The 18411-nt window shown below is 48.1% G+C and overlaps 1 pseudogene across 1 annotated transcript in view; it reads left to right on the top strand.

Annotated features, from left to right (window-relative positions):
- The window catches only part of LOC309567502 (ABC-type organic anion transporter ABCA8-like), a 140998-nt pseudogene that overhangs the window by 93851 nt on the left and 28736 nt on the right, over positions 1-18411 (top strand). Inside the window, exons 16-24 of the transcript XR_014226122.1 lie at positions 1322-1412; positions 3296-3435; positions 3615-3734; positions 4047-4248; positions 5256-5422; positions 5582-5712; positions 14743-14880; positions 16998-17105; positions 17655-17822. The product of XR_014226122.1 is annotated as an ABC-type organic anion transporter ABCA8-like (transcript). The remainder of the gene's footprint in view (positions 1-1321; positions 1413-3295; positions 3436-3614; positions 3735-4046; positions 4249-5255; positions 5423-5581; positions 5713-14742; positions 14881-16997; positions 17106-17654; positions 17823-18411) is intronic.

Raw genomic sequence — 18411 nt, 5'->3', positions numbered from 1 at the left:
TTGAAAGGGGGCACGCTGGTCTCTCTGCATTGAAAGGGGGCTCGCTGGTCTCTCTGCATTGAAAGGGGGCTCGCTGGTCATTCTACATTGAAAGGGGGCACGCTGGTCATTCTGCATTGAAAGGGGCCACGCTGGTCTCTCTGCATTGAAAGGGGGCACGCTGGTCTCTCTGCTTTGAAAGGGGCACGCTGGTCATTCTGCATTGAAAGGGGACACGCTGGTCTCTCTGCATTGAAAGTGGGCACGCTGGTCATTCAAACTTGTATTTAGATTAATTTTACTTTAATTACATCAGTATTTTCATAACAAACAATACATGTGCTTAGGGGGTAAGGGTTTATTTAACTAATCTAGTGGAAGAGACTCGAGTGCTAAAATCCCGCGGGTTAGGGGGCACAAATTACTTGCCTTGCCCCGGGTGCTGACAACCCACGCTACGCCACTGGGTGTTGAGACGGTTCGGTACGGTTTGGTACGGTTTGCTTTTCCACTAAAGTAGTAAATGGGTGGGATAACAACAATTCTCTGACCAATCAGTGGCTAGTAGTGACAAACAGTCAAGGCTGCATGCAAAGGATTGTGGGATATGGTACCGGTACGGCCCTCTTGGAACCACAACCGAGGTGGTACTGTTTAAGTGAGCCGTACCGTTCGGTTCCATGTAGTGGAAAAGCGCCGCCGTACCGTACCGAACCGTACCGAACCGTTCCAACACCGTACCATGCATTGGAAAAGCACAAAAGCGAGCCGAACCGTTTGGTTCCATGCAGTGGAAAAGCGCCATATGATTCTTTTCACCTTTTTTAATGTTGGTACTATGTTCCCTTAGTCAGACTTGGAGTTGTCTGAAGTGCAGCCGACATACTAAAGGCCGCACGGACACTCAAGTACATGCACAACCGCATCAGTGGCACAAGTTATCAATTCCTTTACTTTTTCATTTTTTCTTTCTTTCAAATTCCTTCCATATTTTTATGTTAGCTTTAGAAGACCAAAAGGTCTTATATTTCTCACAGGCACAAGAGAAACAAAAAAAAAAAATCTTCTTACGTTTTCAGTACCATGACTTCTGAGGGTTAAGCAATGGTATATAGATTGTTCTATAGTAGAATATCTGTTATACAGCACAAAATTGTCCAACAATTTTTTTCGGTCAATCTTTATGGAGACTAGGAAGAAACATAGTTCTTTATTACATGTATGCTAACACCTAACACCCACCCATAGATAGGATTATGGTTGCTCCTACAAGAATACCCTCAGTGAATGTAAGGTTAATCCTCTATCAACATCTCATAGTCATCGTCTGAATTTTTTGCAGACCGTAAGGCCGTGCTTTCCAAAGGAAGGCTGAAATGTGTTGGAAGCTCCTTGTTTCTGAAGAGGAAATGGGGCATTGGCTATCACTTGAGGTAAGCACCCAAAACCTAGAGGAAAAGCCTTTCAGAAAGGAACTTGCAGAATGTAAAGTGGTGGGATTTAGCAGAGGATTCACACAATCCCTTTAAGGGGTTTGGCAAACATGACTGGCCTCATAACTGAAGGAAGGTTTTGTTTCGTCCCACAAAATGGAACATTTTCTTAGTTGTGGTGAGAATCACAGACAGTCCTTCCTTATAGACACTTTTGGATTCCAAGTCCCAGTCTCCTTTGGTCATTCTGGCACACACCATCAATTGTGTTGCTATCAAACCAGATCTCCTGATGGTTTTGCAGGTGCAATGTGGTCCCTTTAAAATGTGACCTTTGCAACCTTAAAAGGAAGAAGACGAAGGGCGCCAGGTCACAATATAGTATGAGAAATATGACAATTTATTGTAGTGACTTACACGTACAAACGATCCAAAATACAACCAGTAAACCATGAACAACGGTACTCGCAATGGGACACATCCGGGATGATCAGATCCGGGGACCCGCTGAACGATCCTGTGCTGTGTGGCAGTGTCTATGATACAGGTGCCGGTTGCTGCTGTAGGTGGCACAGGCTCCCTGGATGGGCAGCCTTGCAGATGTCTGTGTACAGCGGGGTCGATTAAAGCAGTGACCCGGAACCGGAAGTGATGTCAGCGACCTGTCAGTTCCTCCACGGAATCTGACAGGAACCAGAGAGCTGGATAGAGTGTGGAGGGCGGGCCGCAACGTCGTTTCGGAGGTCCTCCTCCTTCATCAGGCCTGATGAAGGAGGAGGACTGCCCATCCAGGGAGCCTGCGCCACCTACAGCAGCAACCGGCACCTGTATCATAGACACTGCCACACAGCACAGGATCGCTCAGCAGGTCCCCGAATCTGATCATCCCGGATGTGTCCCATTGCAAGGACCGTTGTTCATGGTTTACCGGCTGTATTTTGGATCGTTTGTACATGTAAGTCACTACAATAAATTGTCATATTTCTCATACTATATTGTGACCTTGCGCCCTTTGTCTTCTTCCTTTTTTGCTATATGCCTGGAGGGTCCCTCACTTCCAGAGGAGCTGCCTGCACTCTATATGCCACATACACCTTGATTTGGACTCCATGACCATCCACTACAAGGAAATATCTACACTGTGATTTTTTCCGGACTGTTGAAGGACTTCGTTCATAAATGAGGTTTTTGCACTCCCATCTTTGACTTGTTTGTTATATATACATTCCCCCCCCCCCCCTCTTTCTTTAGAATTGTTTGCCTTACCATTTTATATGTTTATATATGCTTGTGTGTTTTTTGCACATATGGTCTATGCATTTTACCTTCCACTGTGAGTCAGTGAGCGCTGACTTATGGCTGGAATACACGGGCCGAATATCGCCGATCATTCGACCACCGACTTATGAAAAAGTGTTCGTTGGTCGAAAACGTTGCCAACATACACAGGCCGAATATCGCCAGACCGTTTGACCGCTGACCATCGAAACAGTGCATGCGTGATGATGTTCGACAGATTTTAAATGAACGACCTTAACACCAACGTATAGAATATCGTTCGTTCGCAAACAAGACGACAGAATTTTTCGGTTTTTTCAAACAGGATTTTTCGTTCACAATATCGATATCGGTCACTGATGGCTGGGCATTAACGAGTAGAATATGGGCCGAACCTCCACTGAATGGAAATTTTCGGCCGATTTTCTTATCGTGTATTCCGGCCATTACTGACTTAGGTCAGTTTTTTGTTTATAGCTTTGCAATCTTAGAGAAACCTATTTGCCCAGCTAAAGGGTTGATGTCTTCTCAGGAATAAGGGGTTAATATTGGTGGAAAATGTTGTCTGATGCCTTTCTATTTATTGTGTCTCCTTGGGTGATCAGGATGCAGGTGACCCCGCCATGTGACACAGAGGCCATCACATCACTCATAACGCAGCACGTCTCCAATGCCAAACTCAGCATGCAGAATGCCGAGGATGTGACGTTCACCCTACCTTTTGAGGACATAGACACCTTCCCAGGTACAGGAACACAACAAAATTGCTTTACCCTCCCAGCTGGCAGAGGAGGTCTAAATAAAACCTGCTATAAAAAAAAGCAGAAAGGCTCTTTGCAAATGTGCATTGAAACCGTACCACCATATCATGGATTCTCACCTACTTTTTGAGAATTTTCAAATGCTTTGAATTGTTTTTTGAAGCTCTGCTCTCTGACCTGGAGGGACGCGTTGGACGGGAAATTGTGACTTATGGCATCTCTATCACCACGCTGGATGATGTGTTCCTGAAACTGGAAGGAAAGGATGAGATTGAAAAAGGAGGTGAGCAATGTTCTTATGTGTTTTAAATGTTCAACACTTCAAAGGCAAAACATCCCCCCAGCTCAGTGATTTAAGATAGACTTTCAGCCATGAAGGATCATAATCATATTGCTGTGTCCTCCTTACTTTCAATCTTCCTGTAAGCTGCCTAAACACTTCCCCCTCCAGCCCCCACAGCCTGAAACATGGAAGGATGGCAGAACTGTGCACTGAAATACAGCGTTGGTACTTCCACTCTTTTTTTCCGGTCTACAGGTGATTATAACATAGGATAGTTGATACATTTTACCCTTACTTTCTTGACTCTGTCAGATTACAGTGTTTTTGCCCATGAACAAAATGATGAAGAGGACCGGGATCACTTCTCCTCAGAGCCAGAGGATTCAACCCTTCTGATGTCAGACTCCGGTACACCTACCATTAGTGGTATGGCACTGTGGAGACAGCAGGTGTTGGCTGTGGCAAGGATTCGATACTTGAAGCTTATACATAACATGCAAACTTTTCGATCCATGTACGTATAGTAGGTGATGTCATTGGCCTCCAATAATATCTGGTGTTGCCGATGTTGAAAAATACAATTACTAGTGGTCACTGCACTTATACACTTAGCCAGCTGTAAGTAGTCCTCATCACTCTTTTGTATACTTAATTTAAGAGGTGTGTATAATTAGAAGATGGAGGTGTCAGGGGATGCATAGTTACAAGGAGGGTCTGGGGTATGTATAGTTAGGAAATAGTGGTACTGGAGCATGTATGGTTGGAACACAAGATCTTAGGGTGAACATAGTTATGACATGGAAATCCTGGGTTGTGCATAGTTAGGGGAATGAAGATAATGGGTTTTATGTACTTAGGACACAGAGATCATGAGGTGTGTCTAATTAGGATAAAGTGATCCTGGGGTGTGCATGGTTAGGACATGAAAATCTTGGGGTGTGCATAGCCAGCACATGGAGATCCTGGGGTGTGCATAGTTGGGACAGGGAGATATTGGGGTCTAGGTACTTAGGACACAGAGATCATTAGATTAGGTGTTCATAGTTAGAACATGGAGATCCTGGGGCTTGCATAGTCAGGATATGGAAATCTTGGGGTGTGCATAGTTATATGTTGAGATCCTGGGGTGCGCATAGTCAGAACATGGAGATCTTTGGGAGTGCATAGTTATATTTACAGTACATATAACTATGCACTCCCAAAGATCTCCATGTTCTGATCCTGGGATGTGCATAGTTAGGACATGGAGATCTTGGGGTGTGCACAGCTAGGACATGGAGATCTTGGGGTGTGCATGGTTAGGAAATGGAAATCTTGGGGTGTGCACAGTTAGGACATGGTGATTTTGGAGTGGTCATATTAGGAACAGGCATGCATATTAAAATATGTCCTTCAAATGGGTGGAATTGTTTAACTTAAACCGCATGACTTTTCAGAAACTAGAGGAAGCAATTTCTAGAGGAGACTTCCATGCACATAACACCCCCCCACCATGTATTAACATAACATGTCTATTTTCAGACTACTTCTACTGGCTCTCTTCATCCTTCCTATGGTCACCAACATCATACTGACAAAAGTTTATACCTCCTACCAAGCTTGGGAGATGACTCCGCACCTTTATTTCCGGAGACCTGGAGAACGGGAACACAAATTTTACACCAAACTTCTGGTCAACAACAACACTGGTAAAAAAAAATACTTATACATACATACAATATCTGTGAATCGCCTTGGAGAAAACAGTACCAGGATGTAAGGAATGCCATAGATCCATTATCATCACCGCTTATATCTCCATAAATGTAACTGTCATCATAACATACAGTACTGTCTCCCCTTCATAGGTGTCCCCATCGACAACTTCCTTTATGGTGTCACAGCTCAAGATATCGCTGTGGATGTTGTGGATGGTCCATATGACATGGACAACACTACAGCCTACAATGGAGCTATAGAGGTCACTCATGATAATAAGGCAAGGCAACTTTTTATTAGTTTATTAGTATGTGTTTCGAAAGGCAAACCAAATTCTGACCAGTCTCTGCACCACTACATCTACAGCTGTTTCTGCCAGCTGTTATGGGGGAATGGACCGAACCTTATTTAGAGGTCTGTGACCTACCTTGCCAGGTGGATGGGTGGCCTAGGTATGGTCAACCTGGTGATTTTCTTTTCTCTGATATTTTTGAAACATAATTTTGGTAACATGCTGGCAGAGGAACTCCCTGGTTGGATTGGTAATTTTCAGTCCTGGTTTAGGCCTTTTCTGCAGAGCTGAGAAAATGGTGAGACAGTGAAAAACCTGAGGGTCCAACATGGTAATCTCACCGCTTATGTTGCCCTGTGCTTGAAAATGCTTCGGCAGTGGCGAATGATGGCGGAGGAAATTGAAGTCTATTCCTAGGAAGGTCCCCAAAGAGGAGGGTTGTTGAATCTGCCTTTATCGAGCCACTGGCCTTCGAGGGATTGCCCAGACCCTGTAATGAGGGAGGGTCTACGTTTGATTAATCTGGAGAGAATTCCTTTAAAGTTTGGGGATTTGGCCTGGCGCTCATTCCATGGCAGACTCTATTGGCGCTTTTCCACTGCATGGAACCGAACAGTTCGGCTCGCTTTTGTGCTTTTCCACTGCTGGTACCGCATGGTATAGTGTAGGAACGGTTCGGTACGGTACGGCGTTGCTTTTCCACTGCATGGAACCGAACGGCTCTCAAAAACAGTACCTACTCGATTGTGGTTCCAACAGGTACCATAACCAGTACCATATCCCACAATCCTTTGCATGCAGTCACTACTAGCCACTGAAAAGCCACCATAAAGATTGCCTTCTTACCAGCTTGCAGAGACCTCAAAAGGTCTGTCATGGTCTTACCTTCTTGCTGTTCTCCTTCGTTTGACATGTGCTGGCGGCCATCTTGGTTTCTGGGTTTCTTGTAGCCTCCCACCCTGCGGCTCCTCCTTCCCACTGGGAGGAGCTGGATGCCTAGCTCATATATATAGGAGTTCTGTGGCTTCAGTTCCCTGCTTGGTCCTCCTGTGTTCACATGCTTCTAAGACTGCTGCTGCTTCTGGTTCCTGTTCCTGGCTTCGTCTGACTACCCTGCTGGTTCCTGATCCTGGCTTCGTCTGACTACCCTGCTGGTTCCTGATCCTGGCTTCGTCTGACTACCCTGCTGGTTCCTGATCCCTGGCTTCGCAAAGACTCTGCATCGGTTTCGCCATCTGTTTGGACTTTTGCTTTATAGCTTGTTTTTCAATAAAGCTTGCTTATTTTCACTTATCTGTTGTTGTACGTCTGGTTCATGGTTCCGTGACATTAGGACCAAGCCATGAATTCTGACGGTACAGGGCCATCCTCGCTACCCACGCTGGTTGCCAGACTTGATCAGCAGGATCACCTGTTGGGTCGGTTCGCCGTGGCGTTGCAAACCCTGCTTGAACGCACGGTACCACAGGCCATGAATTCTGACGGTACAGGGCCATCCTCACTACCCACGCTGGTTGCCAGACTTGATCAGCAGGATCACCTGTTGGGTCAGTTCGCCGTGGCGTTGCAAACCCTGCTTGAACGCACGGCTCATTTCGCTCCCGTTGCCGATGGGTCGGTTGTCGCTCCTGGGCCCGCTCCTACTGCCGCTCCGGTTGTTGCGCCAGAGTCTACCCCGACACCTGTTGTTGCGCCTGCGGTGTTTCGGGGTATGTCCGGTTCTGCCCCCCTTCCACAGCGCTTTGGGGGAGAGCCAACTCAGTGCCGAGGTTTTCTTAACCAGGTGGGCATTTATTTCGAGTTGCTGCCACATGCCTTTCCTACTGAGAGATCAAAGGTGGGCTTCTTAATCTCGCTGCTCTCGGACAAGGCCTTGGCCTGGGCCAGCCCTTTATGGGAGAACAACAATCCGGTGGTTGCCGAGTTTTCCGGTTTTGTTGCTTCTCTTCGGAAGGTATTCGATGTGCCGGCTCGTGCTGCCTCTGCTGCGAAGCTCCTTATGTCCATCAGACAGGGTTCACGATCCGTAGCTGAATACGCCATTGAGTTTCGTACCCTGGCAGCAGAGGTGGGCTGGAATAATGAGGCTCTGGTCGCTGCTTTCTCTCATGGTCTCTCGGATGCCTTGAAGGATGAGGTTGCAGCTAAGGACCTACCAGTGGAGCTCGAGTCTCTTATTTCTTTCCTGATATTGATTGACACCAGACTCAGGGAGAGACCTTCCTTTAAGGAGAGTCTGCGGAGGCCTCCTAACAGATTGGCGCCTACCTTTGCTGTCCCACCCGTGCCTCCCTCTCCTCCCACGCCTCCTGGGGATGACTTGTCTGGGGGTGAACCCATGCAGCTGGGGTTTGCTCGCCTGTCCGAGGGGGAGAGGGTACTCCGGAGACGCGAGGGCCGGTGCATGTACTGTGGTCTCGGTGGGCATTTTCGGTTGGCATGTCCGAACCGTTCGGGAAACGCTCGCACCTGAGATCCTGTCGGGGGCAGATCTTGGGTGGAGTCTCCTCGTCCCCGGTTTCCCGTGTTGACAAACCACTGATCACTGTTGTCCTCTCCTGGGTCGGGGGCTCGGTGACGACCCAGGCGTTGGTGGACTCTGGTGCTGGTGGTTTGTTCATTGATAGTGTGTTCGCTGCCGCCAATTCCATTCCTCTGCAGGCTCGAGGTTCTCCTCTGGCTCTTGAGGCGATAGACGGCAGACCCCTTCTGCCGCCACACGTGACTCATGAGACCCTTCCAGTGGGGTTAGCCATTGGTGCCGTCCACAGATAGTCGGTCTGCTTCCAGGTTATTTCGTCTCCACACTACTCGGTGGTCTTGGGGTACCCCTGGCTCCAGAAGCATAATCCGATTTTCGATTGGAGATCGGCCGAGATCCTCTCGTGGTCACCGCAGTGTGGGGCTAGTTGCATCCATGGGCCTGTCAAGTTGTTGTGTACTTCCTCGGACTCTCTGTTGCCCCCTGAATACGAGGAGTACCGGGATGTATTCGATAAGGTGCGCGCGGTTGCCCTACCTCCGCACCGCCCATACGATTGTGCCATCGAGTTACAATCTGGTGCCGTTCCTCCTCGTGGCAAGGTCTATCCACTGTCGGTAGCGGAGAATGAGGCCATGGAGGAGTACGTGAGGGAGGCGCTTTCACGCGGACACATTCGCAAATCCTCGTCCCCGGCAGGGGCTGGATTTTTCTTTGTGAAAAAGAAGGGCGGTGAGTTGAGGCCTTGCATCGATTACAGGGGTCTCAATCGCATCACGATCAAGAACGCTTACCCGATACCCTTGATTTCCGAGCTGTTCGATCGCCTTAAAGGGGCCACGGTCTTTACCAAACTCGACCTGAGGGCGGCATATAACCTCGTAAGGATCAAGGCGGGCGATGAGTGGAAGACCGCGTTTAACACCAGGACCGGTCATTATGAATCCTTGGTTATGCCCTTTGGGCTGTGCAATGCGCCCGCAGTCTTTCAGGAATTCATCAACGATGTTTTCCGTGACCTGTTGCAGCAGTGTGTGGTGGTCTATTTGGATGACATCTTGGTATATTCTGAGTCCATGGAGACCCACATTCTGGATGTCAAACGAGTGTTGCAACGGTTACGAGAGAACAAGCTGTTCGGTAAGCTTGAGAAATGCGAATTTCACCGATCCCAGGTAACCTTCTTAGGTTACATCATTTCCGCTGAGGGGTTCTCCATGGATCCTGAGAAGGTTTCGGCTGTCTTACAGTGGCCCCAACCCAGTGGTCTTCGCTCCCTGCAGTGCTTTTTGGGCTTCGCCAATTATTATCGGAAGTTCATCAGGGACTTTTCCATGCTAGCCAAGCCTCTCACGAAGCTGACCAGGAAGGGCAGTAATTCCCAGGTCTGGCCGCCCGAGGCCATCCGAGCTTTTGAGGCTCTAAAGTCCGCCTTTGTGTCGGCTCCGATTCTGTCGCATCCCAACCCTGGGTTGCCCTTTGTCCTCGAGGTGGACGCGTCTGAGACGGGAGTAGGCGCCCTTCTGTCTCAGCGTAGAACACCAGAGGGTCCTCTGCTTCCTTGTGGGTTTTACTCCCGGAAACTGTCTTCCGCGGAGTGCAACTACCAGATTGGTGACAGGGAGTTATTGGCCATCGTGCAGGCTCTTAAAGAATGGAGGCACTTGCTCGAGGGTTCGGTGGTTCCGGTCCTCATCCTGACGGACCACAAGAATCTGACCTACCTCTCTGAGGCCAAGAGATTGACACCACGTCAGGCCAGATGGGCTCTGTTCTTGTCACGTTTTAATTACGTGGTCTCCTACCTACCCGGTTCCAAGAACATCAGGGCGGATGCCTTATCACGGCAGTACTCCGACCTGTCCAGGGAGGAGTCGATTCCGACTTCGGTCATACCTCCGAATCAGATCCTGGCCGCCATTCGCACCAGCCTGACCTCTCCCCTGGGTGAGCAGATTTTGGCGGCTCAATCTGGTGCTCCCTCTGGGAGACCCAACGGCAGATGTTTTGTGCCTGAGGAGTTGCGCACTCGGTTGTTGCGTACCTACCATAACTCCAAGACCGCGGGGCATCCTGGAAAGAATCAGCTGTCCTGGGCTGTTTCACGTCTGTTCTGGTGGCCTTCCCTACGTTCCGACATCGCCACATATGTAGCGGCATGCTCCGTTTGTGCCCAGAGTAAGTCCCCTCGGCACCTTCCGTTGGGCCTTCTGCAACCCATAGCCACCGGGGAGCGCCCATGGTCACACCTGGGGATGGATTTCATTGTGGACCTCCCTGCATCCCGAGGCCATACGGTCATTCTCATGATTGTGGATCGGTTTTCCAAAATGTGCCACTGTGTTCCTCTCAAGAAGTTACCCTCTGCACAGGAGTTGGCCACGATTTTTGCCAGGGAGGTCTTCCGGTTGCACGGTTTGCCCAAGGAGATTGTGTCGGATCGGGGGAGTCAGTTTGTGTCCAGGTTCTGGCGCGCCTTTTGCTCCCAGTTGGGGATTCATCTCTCCTTCTCCTCGGCCTACCACCCTCAGTCCAATGGGGCCGCAGAACGATCCAATCAGGCCTTGGAGCAATTCCTTCGTTGCTATGTCTCCGATCACCAAGACAATTGGGTTGACCTCCTGCCTTGGGCCGAGTTTGCCAGGAACACGGCGGTGAACTCTTCCTCTGGGACGTCTCCCTTTATGGCCAACTATGGGTTCCAACCTGCCGTGTTACCGGAGGTATTCTCTCCCCAGGATATTCCGGCTGTGGAGGATCACCTTTCCGTCCTACGTGCTTCTTGGGTACAGATCCAGAAGTCCCTTGAGGTCTCTGCGCAGCGCCAGAGACTCCAGGCTGATCGCAGACGAGCGCCTGCTCCTTCCTACCAGGCCGGAGACCGTGTATGGTTGTCCACCCGCAACCTCAACCTTCGAGTGCCCACTCCCAAGCTGGCGCCTCGCTTTGTTGGTCCCTTCTGAGTGCTTCGCAGGGTAAACCCGGTAGCCTATGCCCTTGCGCTTCCTCCTGGCATGCGGATCTCCAACGTGTTTCATGTCTCCCTGTTGAAGCCACTGGTGTGTAATCGTTTCACTTCCTCGGTTCCTCGGCCTCGTCCGGTCCGAGTGGGCAATCGTGAGGAGTATGAGGTGAGCAATATCCTGGACTCACGCCTGGTCCGCGGTCGGGTGCAGTTTTTGGTTCATTGGCGTGGTTATGGTCCAGAGGAGCGTTCCTGGGTTCCCTCCGCAGATGTCCATGCTCCTGCCTTGCTCCGAGCCTTCCACGCACGCTTCCCTCAGAAACCGTTCTTTACTCCGCGGAGGAGGGGCACTTGAGGGGGAGGTACTGTCATGGTCTTACCTTCTTGCTGTTCTCCTTCGTTTGACATGTGCTGGCGGCCATCTTGGTTTCTGGGTTTCTTGTAGCCTCCCACCCTGCGGCTCCTCCTTCCCACTGGGAGGAGCTGGATGCCTAGCTCATATATATAGGAGTTCTGTGGCTTCAGTTCCCTGCTTGGTCCTCCTGTGTTCACATGCTTCTAAGACTGCTGCTGCTTCTGGTTCCTGTTCCTGGCTTCGTCTGACTACCCTGCTGGTTCCTGATCCTGGCTTCGTCTGACTACCCTGCTGGTTCCTGATCCTGGCTTCGTCTGACTACCCTGCTGGTTCCTGATCCCTGGCTTCGCAAAGACTCTGCATCGGTTTCGCCATCTGTTTGGACTTTTGCTTTATAGCTTGTTTTTCAATAAAGCTTGCTTATTTTCACTTATCTGTTGTTGTACGTCTGGTTCATGCTTCCGTGACAAGGTCAAAAAACACCCACGGCCAAGCCCAGCCAGGGCCTTGATTCATCCACGGAAAAAGAAGACTTGGCAAATCCCACCACTCACAAATTGCACTGAACGTAGAATAAACAAACAATATGCAATCACAGCTGTAGCCCTCCTCGGACCTCAAATCGCAAGACTCAAGATCACACTAATTGCCATTCCCCAAAAGACATAAAAACTCGCCATAGTGTGATATCGTACGGAACTTTAATAATGGTATAAAAGATGGCACTTACAGTGAAAATAGCATAAAACGCATGTATAGACAAAAAGCCAGCTAGATGTACACAAACGCCCATCCTACCATGATCACAGATGCGCGGTGACGTCAGCACGTCACTCAACCTGATACGTTTTGTCACAATCTGACGTTGTCCTGGGGGTCATACGGAGCCTTTGGGATTTTGATTTTAAGACACTTTCTCTAGTTAGCTTAGTAGTCCATTAATTCCCGCGGAGTGCATAGTGTCAGGTTTCCACTCTTCTTGTCAAGGTGGTTGTGTACAGTATTCTGGATGAGGTTGGGAAGATTTGGGACCTGGATAAAGGTGTGGAGGAATGTCAGGTCCCCGTAGCTGCTGTCTGTCAGTCTCTGGGTGTGCAGCTTTTCTTTCTCTCCTTTCATGCCCCCTACATTTTGTTATGATTAGATTTTTTGGGGGGAAAAAGGCTGCATGCATGGGTTAAATTTGTAATAATTCCTTAGCCTGAGGGGGTTGTTAGCTTGAAGTAGGGTTGCGTTTTGCATCATTTAGTTGCTTACAAATAATAAAATGTTCCTTTGTATAAACAGTATCTCACAAAAGTAAGTACACCCCTCACATTTTTATAAATATTTTATTCTATCTTTTCATGTGACAACACTGAAGAAATGACACTTTGCTACAATGTAAAGTAGTGAATGTACAGCTTGTATAACAGTGTAAATTTGGTGTCCCCTCAAAATAACTCAACACACAGCCATTCATGTCTAAACCGCTGGCAACAAAAGTGAGTACACCCCTAAGTGAAAATGTCCAAATTGGGCCAAATTAGCCATTTTCCCTCCCCGGTGTCATGGCTCTTGTTAGTGTTACAAGGTCTCGCATGTGAATGGGGAGCAGATGTGTTAAATTTGGTGTTATCGCTCTCACTCTCTCATACTGGTCACTGGAAGTTCAACATGGCACCTCATGGCAAAGAACTCTCTGAGGATCTGAAAAAAAGAATTGTTGCCCTACACAAAGATGATCTAGGCCAGTGATGGTGAACCTTGAAACTGATCTGCAGCATGGTGGGCAAGACCATACAGCAGTTTAACAGGACAGGTTCCACTGACAAAAGTCCTTGCCATGGTCGACCAAAGAAGTTGAGTGCACGTGCTCAGCGTCATATCCAGAGGTTGTCTTTGGGAAATAGACGTATGAGTGCTGCCAGCATTGCTGCAGAGGTTGAAGGGGTGGGGGTCAGCCTGTCAGTGCTCAGACCATACACCGCACACTGCATCTAATTGGTCTGCATGGCTGTCATCCCAGAAGGAAGCCTCTTCTAAAGATGCTGCATAAGAAAGCCCGCAAACAGTTTGCTGAAGACAAGCAGACTAAGGACATGGATTACTGGAACCATCTCCTGTGGTCTGATGAGACCAAGATAAACTTATTTGGTTCAGATGGTGTCAAGTGTGTGTGGCGGCAACCAGGTAAGGAGTACAAAGACAAGTGTGTCTTCCCTACAGTCAAGCATGGTGGTGGGAGTGTCATGGTCTGGGGCTGCATGAGTGCTGCCGACACTTGGGAGCTACAGTTCATTGAGGGAGCCATGAATGCCATCATGTACTGTGACATACTGAAGCAGAGCATGATCCCCTCCCTTCAGAGACTGGGGGGCAGGGCAGTATTCCAACATGATAACAACCCCAAACACACCTCCAAGACGACCACTGCCTTGCTAAAGAAGCTGAGGGTAAAGGTGATGGACTGGCCAAGCATGTCTCCAGACCTAAACCCTATTGAGCATCTCTGGGGCATCCTCAAATGGAAGCTGGAGGAGCGCAAGGTCTCTAACATCCACCAGCTCCGTGATGTCGTCATGGAGGAGTGGAAGAGGACTCCAGTGGCAACCTGTGAAGCTCTGGTGAACTCCATGCCCAAGAGGGTTAAGGCAGTGCTGGAAAATAATGGTGGCCACACAAAATATTGACACTTTGGGATCAAATTTGGACATTTTAACTTAGGGGTGCACTCACTTTTGTTGCCAGTGGTTTAGACATTAATGGCTGTGTGTTGAGTTATTTTGAGGGGACAGCAAATTTACACTGTTATACAAGCTGTACACTCACTACTTTACATTGTAGCAAAGTGTCATTTCTTCAGTGTTGTCACATGAAAAGGTAGAATAAAATATTTAAGAAAATGTGAGGGGTGTACTTACTTTTCTGAGATACTGTAGTTCTATTTATGTTATTTTCGGGGGGAAAAAAGACATTTTCTTTTCTGGTATTTGCTGATGTAAGCTTGTTGGGTTTTGTTTATTTATGTATATATTCATTTTTATGTATTTTTTGTATATATGTAAATTTGTTTTTATTATGTTTGTAAGTTTTTTAATAAACAAAAATGTACACTCTAATGTCTCCCCGCAGTCACACACTATTATATATATATATACATATATATATAGCTCTGACATATACTGTGGTGTTGTACAGAGATCACTGATCACATTTTCAATGTTTATTTTTCAGGGTTACGGGTTCAGAATAATCGGAAACCCCCGAGCACACAATATCCTCCCGGTATTGGTTAATATTATCAGTAACGCCTTTATGAGGATCTATAACTCCACGGAGAGGATCAGGGTGTGGAGTGACCCCGTCGTACCTGTGAGTACCTCTCTGGAGGCTCCCCAACACTTCTGTCTTTTCCTCAATGCTGAGACTGGAACCCCAACATACCTAAAAATTGGTTCCCCTAAAAACACAGAGCACCCCCATAAAGATGTTGGGGGGTGGGGGGGAATCTTCCACAGCCAATCAAATTTCCCCAGTTACCCAGCAACCTGGGAAGTCTGTGACCTCATATTTGGCTCTGTACTCTTTTTAAAGTGGTTGTAAACCTCAGACATGAAATCTGAGGAGAGCATATCCCTCTATAGTGTGCACTTGTCTCAGTCCAGAGCACTAAGTGTCATTTCTGTCTGCTGCCTCCTTCCTCTGCTATCAGCATGAACCACTTGTGAAAAGTTTTCCTGACACCAGGAGAAAAATGGTGACAGGGGAGGGACTTCCAGCAGACTGACAGCCTCAGTGCTGTTCCTGTGAGCTGTGTGAAGGGGGGGGGGGGGTGTCTCTTTCCGCCAATCAGCTTTCAGAGTTTCCTCACTGAGCTCTGTAGAGTGTAATTTCGGCTCTCCGACCCCCTTTTCCTGAACTCTCAGACAAGCTTTATAAATTCAGCACTTTGAACAGATGCATGAAGAGAAGAGAAAACTGCAGATTAACAGCTACAACTTATGGACACTGATAAGACTACACTGAAAGGTGGCACTGATGGACACTGATGAGACTGGACTGATAGGCGGCACTGAGGTGGCACTGATGGACACTGATGAGACTGCACTGATAGGTGGCACTGATTGGCAGCACTGATGAGACTTCACTGATAGGTGGCACTGATGGACACTGATGAGACTGCACTAATAGGCGGTACTGATGGACAGTGATGAGACTGCACTGATAGGCTGTACTGATGGACACTGATGAGAGTGCACTGATAGGTAGCACTGATTGGCAGCACTGATGAGACTTCACTTAAAGTGGCACTGATGGACACTGATGAGACTTCACTGATAGGTAGCACTGAGGCAGCACTGATGGACATTGAGGAGACTGCACTGATAGGTGGCACTGATGGACACTGATGAGACTACACTGATTGGCAGCCCTGATAGACACTGATGAGACTACACTGATTGGCAGCACTGATGGACACTGATGAGACTACACTGATTGTCAGTAATGATAGACACTGATGAGACTACACTGATAGGGGGCACTGATGTTCACCGATGGGACTTTACTGATAGGCAGTACCGATGGACACTGATGAGACTACACTGATAGGTGGCACTGATGGACACTGATGAGACTACTCTGATAGGTGGCACTGATGCGACTACGCTGATATGTGGCACTGATGGACACTGATGAGACTACACTGATAGGTGGCACTGATGGGACTACACTGATTGGCAGCACTGATGGACACTGATGAGACTACTCTGATAGGTGCCACTGATGGACACTGATGGGACTGCACTGATTGGCAGCACTGATGGACATTGATGAGACTACAGTGATTGGCAGCACTGATAGACACTGATGAGACTATACTGATAGGCTGAACTGATGGGAACTGACTCGTAGCAGTGGTGGACACTGATTGGCAGCACTGATCGACACTGATGAGACTACATTGATAGGTGGCAATGATGGACACTGATGAGATTACACTGACTGGCAGCACTGATCGACACTGATGAGACTACACTGATGGGCACTGATTGGGAGCACTGGTGGACACTGATTGGCAGCACTGGTGGGCACTGCTTGACAGCATTGATGGGCACTGTTGGGACTGCACTGATAATTAGTGCCCTGATACAAGCCAGTTATTGGCTCTCCTCTCCTCATGTTGTCAGTGTGAGGAAAGGAATGCCGATAACCGTCTTGTGTTTACATGGTGATCAGCTGGCAGTGGACACCGTGCACTGAAGGGTGTTCGTCAGGGCGCACAACCGGCGGACACTCTGCAAATTCGGGTGTTCGGCGAACGGCTGAACAGGCAATTGTTCGGCCCAAACTCATGCTCAGGCCATTTAGACCGTTAGACCATCCATAATTACGTAGTGTTTTACTTTTTTCATGAGAAAATCTGAAGCTCAGTCTGCTTTCATGTCATCTACAAAGCCACATTGTTGACCTCTTCTTTCTTTCTCCAGGGCCAGTGGTATTTGCCTAATGAGTTTCGTTTTATAACATCTTTGCTGTTAATATTTGCCTCTGGACTTCCCCCCCACTTTGCAATGAGCAGCATGGAGGATGTAAAAGTAAGTACCCCCATCCGTCAACTTCTAGAGTGAAAGTATTTATAAATCCATCGCTAGATTGATACTCACAAGCTGAACTCTGGGCTGAATACACAGAGGAACCTCAAATATGGGAAATGTTTTGTCTGCCAAAGGATTCGTATGACTGTCCATCCACTTCTGAGCGTTACAAAGCTCTGTCTGAAAAAATAGCCAGATTGGTGACCAGACTTTTTTTCTACTGCAGTTAAGCAGTGCAGCCTGGTCACCTCCCTGCCCCCAGCCTGTGATTGGGCATTGAGGGAGCAGGTAAAACGGCTTCCACATATGTATTTCATCTGTGTGTTTGTTTGCCCAGAGTCCAAATTTCTGCTTTAAGCCTCTTACCCACATGGGTCAAATATTCTACAATGTTCCCTCATAAATGTATGATTTGAGCTGCATTCCTGTTGATGAATGGAGATCACTGGTCTTGCACAAGTGAATCCTACAATAAATGTCAGCAATATAATGAATTGTGTTTCTCTTTGTTGGCCACCACCCAATGCCATGATGTCCTCTCTCTTCCAGAATAAAGTTCGCTCCCAGATGCGTCTGTCTGGCCTCTTCCCCTCCGCGTACTGGTGTGGACAAGCCCTGGTGGACGTCGCCCTCTACTGGCTGCTGCTCTTCCTCGTTAACACCATCATCTATGTGATCTATGCAGGGCTTCATCCAGTCTGGGAGCTTGGGCTGCTTGTGAGTTTCCATAGTCCTGTAATTGTCTTAGGTTCCAAAATTGAAAATTCTTAAAGGAAAGGATCATACCATTCATCATTGATATTTCACTTAGTCTGGCCACTTACATCTCTTGAAAAGTCCATTGACAAAAACCTTGACCCTTCCTTTCCCAATGGTTCTGCCCAGCATGGGGTACGGGGTGTTCCCACTCACCTTGGGACTTTTCTGTTCACCTTGGGTTGTTCCTGCTGAGCCCAGGGTGTTTCTGCTTACCTTGTGATGTTCCCATTCACATCGGGACGTTTCTGATCACCTTGGGATGTTCCTGCTCACCTTAGTATGTGACCACTTACCTTGGGATGTTCCAGATTCCCTTGTAGTGTTCCTACACACTTTAGGATGTCCCTGCTCAACTTTGGGAGGGGGTGTCCTGTTCACCTTGGGATGTACAGTATTTGTTCACTGTGGGTGCTCCCTCCAATTGAGGTGATCCCATTCACTTAGGTGAGTTCCTGCTCCCCTTGGGATATCTCTGTTCAATTTGGGTTCCCCCTCAAACTGGGGTATTCCCATTCACCTAGGGGAGTTTCTCCTCACCTTGAGAAAG

The sequence above is a fragment of the Pelophylax lessonae genome, assembly GCF_965119305.1.
Source record: "Pelophylax lessonae genome assembly, chromosome: 11".
In the NCBI taxonomy this organism is placed as follows: domain Eukaryota; kingdom Metazoa; phylum Chordata; class Amphibia; order Anura; family Ranidae; genus Pelophylax; species Pelophylax lessonae.
This window is presented reverse-complemented; position numbering and strand designations above follow the sequence as displayed.